Below are 3,396 nucleotides of genomic sequence, written 5' to 3'. Positions count from 1 at the left end.
TATTTCGATTTTAAAAATGTTCGAACCGTTTTAAATTCGAATTTGTTATTGCATATTGGTTCGATTATAGAACGATTGTAAACGTTCCAGAAAATTGATCAAATTGAAGATAGTTCGTTTGATTCTCGGCAATTCTCTTCAGCGGTAGGTGTTATATGACAATTACTATGGTTATTGAAATATTGAATGTAAATGGGGTTTGTTTGCAAAACCTCCGCGGTCGAAGTTGCGGGTAACAGTTAGTTTTATAATAATCTTACTCAGAGAACACAATATAACAAATATAAATGTAAATCAAAAATAATTAAAATCATTACTTCATAGAAAGGAACGGGAGAGATCAAGGATGAGACAGGCAAGAGAAACATCGGAAGAAAGAAAAAGGAGAGTGAGACGACGAAGAGAAAGAATTCGAGAAAGACAACGTGAAATGGAAGAATATCTACAGAGACAGAGAGAACTGAAAGAAAGAAAAAGAGGGTGAAAGAAATCAAGGAAGGAATAGTTTTGTAATGACGAGGTTGTTGGGTTGCAATCTGAATAAAATTGATTTATAATTTTCCACTGTCGTTCGTCCGACTGCTGTCTGTCCTTCCTTAATCTCCAGAACAGCGATAGACAGATGAAATTCGAGAACAAATAATTTGGAGGCACGAGGTCCGAATAACTATATATAAATGACCAGTATAGATCGGAAGTCACGTAAATTTAATTCAAAAATTTCCTCTCAAGGGAGTTACATAGATGACCTGCACGACTCTGTTATCTGGAAAAGTATAGTGTATAGGGGCGAGACACTACAAATTGCAGATGAAGCGGATGTATTTTAAATTGAATAAGTTAAAAATAGAAATTAATTACGAAGATATTCTATACTCCATTTTTCATCTGTGCTCCACACGCAGCTATAGTGTATAAGATAAAATCTTTAAATGTTTTATCGTTATTAATTTTTAATTTATTTAATTTAAAATATATGTTCTTCGCCTCAAATTAGTAGTGTCTTGCTCCGGTACATGGTAATTTACCTGTTGGCAACAGAGCCATAACTTTTGAATTGAAATAACGTGACTGCCGTTTTGCATCGGAAGCTTATGTATATAGTTAATCGGGCTTTTCGCACTTAATGGCGGAAAGTGGGCGTGGTCAACTGAGATAACTGACATTAGAATAAACAGGAAAAGATAATAAATTTAACAAAAATAATCATATAATTTAATTCAAAACCAATTTTACTCGAAACAGTAGTCTTTATCGAGGAATAAGCGTTATTTTGTACACCACTTCTTTCTCGATCAAACAAAATATCGCTAATCCAAAATCTTCTTTCTTTCTTTCTCTAATATGGAGAAAAAAATCTTCGTTCGAATCTTCTAACTAAATAAAGCAAGCCATACAAACCAAGATTTGTAAGCACATGGTTACTGCTCCTTTGTAGATCCCTCTCCAGTCCATCTTTCCATTGCACAAAAGGGTATCCAATAGGTGTTTACCCCGAGACTCCCCGGTCAGCATTTTGTGTATATGTCGATTTGTGTCAGTGCTGGCTACGCCCTGCCCATCTGGTGCATCTCGGGGCTATTCTCACCAACAGCTGCCATCGCATTTTGCAGTGGCGCTAGTGAAATATAAACAATATGGCTACGAGTCAAGGATAATGCGTGTGAATATCTTTTAAACTTTATATTAAACAATGGTTTAATATTGTTCTGTGTCCCAGTGCAAATGTAAACAGGTAGATTATTATAAAGAACATAAAATTCTCTTTTACAAGTTTCCAGGAGAAAGCAAATGAAAAAAAATGTAGATTTTAAAGTTAAAGATTGAAAAGAAGCCATAACGAGTCAATGACTTCTCAGCAGTTAAATAAAGTTTCTCAGTTTAAGCTGCGACTTATCTGTCCTACTATATATAAAAAAGACACGTTGAAAAAGATATTAGTGTTTCAGTTTTATTTATATTTTTATTGCCGTTATTTATTTTAATTTTAGTAATTCACAAACCTACTTTCAGCTTTTTACAAAACGAAGGTTACCTTTATTCAAGCAAGTTTTTTTACATTTTTTTACAATCTTTAAATAATATTAAAGCAAAACATGCGAAGCAGGTTTATTAACTTTGATGACAGCAATTTTATTTATTTATTTATTTATTTATGCATTCTGGTTTACAAAACCCTGATGTGGGGATAGAACAAAAACAAAATATATACATAATCTTACAAAATAAATATATACATATTTCACAAATATATTTAACAATGACCACAACATATTATTATATTAATAGAAAATTCCACAAAACTTAAAGAACTACTTGGGAGAACTATCTGAATCTAATTAAGAATTACCTAGGTTAAACTTACCTAGAAAAGAAAAAAAACAGTACGTTATAACACGCTCCAAACAAAAGTCGGATAGTCTCCCAAGCATTCCAAACAACCACAGGTTAAATAATAGGCAGACCACGCCCCAAGACAAAATTTACATAAATAACCACAACTTTCGCTTTAAGCCATAAAAAATAAATCAAAATCAGAAATAACTTTTTTAAACTGATTAAATGAAAAACAGGGAACCCCAAATGTGTCCTCACGTAATTTTGACAAAAAACTACAAACACCGATAATATGAAACGCATCCAATGGCGCAGCCACACTACATATGCAACTCTCCCTTATGAAATTACATAAAAAGTTTAATGAATTACATCTTACTTGCATTAATACGGTCATGACATTAGAAGAAAAATTACTATTATAAATAAAACTATCAAAAAAGGATTTATTTAGACTCTTGTACCACTCACAATAAGAACTTAAAAATATACTACGATTCAACTTCAAAATATAATTATCAAACTTATTTAACTTTAATAGATAGACACTGTTAACATCTTGTAACAAATAATCAAAATTAATTCCATTCCTTGAACAATTAGACAACAAATATTTCGACCAAGATAACTTAGATTGTTTCAAAGCAAAACACAAACAAATCTTACTAAGACGTTCATCGTTTAAACTCAACGTTCTAAAAATCCAATTAACACATCTATTCAAGATCAAACAAGATAAAGGGATCAATGAACACTCCATAGATACTAAATAACCAGGAGTACACCTTGGAAGCCCGTACATTCTCTTAACAAAAGTAACTAATATTGTATCCAAGCTTTCCGCCTGAAATCCCCACACCTCGGAAGCATAAAGAAGAGATGAACCCACCACAGCGTTAAATAACCTTAATCGATCTTTCAAATTACACAACTTAGCAGACTGACACATATGCATAACTTTATCCATTTTTATCTCTGCATTAATTTTACAGGACCTCACATGAGTACTAAAATAGCCATTACTTTTAAAAATTACACCTAAATACTTATATTGTGATA

This window comes from Centruroides sculpturatus, unplaced genomic scaffold (assembly GCF_000671375.1).
Source record: "Centruroides sculpturatus isolate CEXI.00-Female unplaced genomic scaffold, Cexi_2.0 scaffold7, whole genome shotgun sequence".
NCBI lineage: Eukaryota > Metazoa > Arthropoda > Arachnida > Scorpiones > Buthidae > Centruroides > Centruroides sculpturatus.
This window is presented reverse-complemented; position numbering follows the sequence as displayed.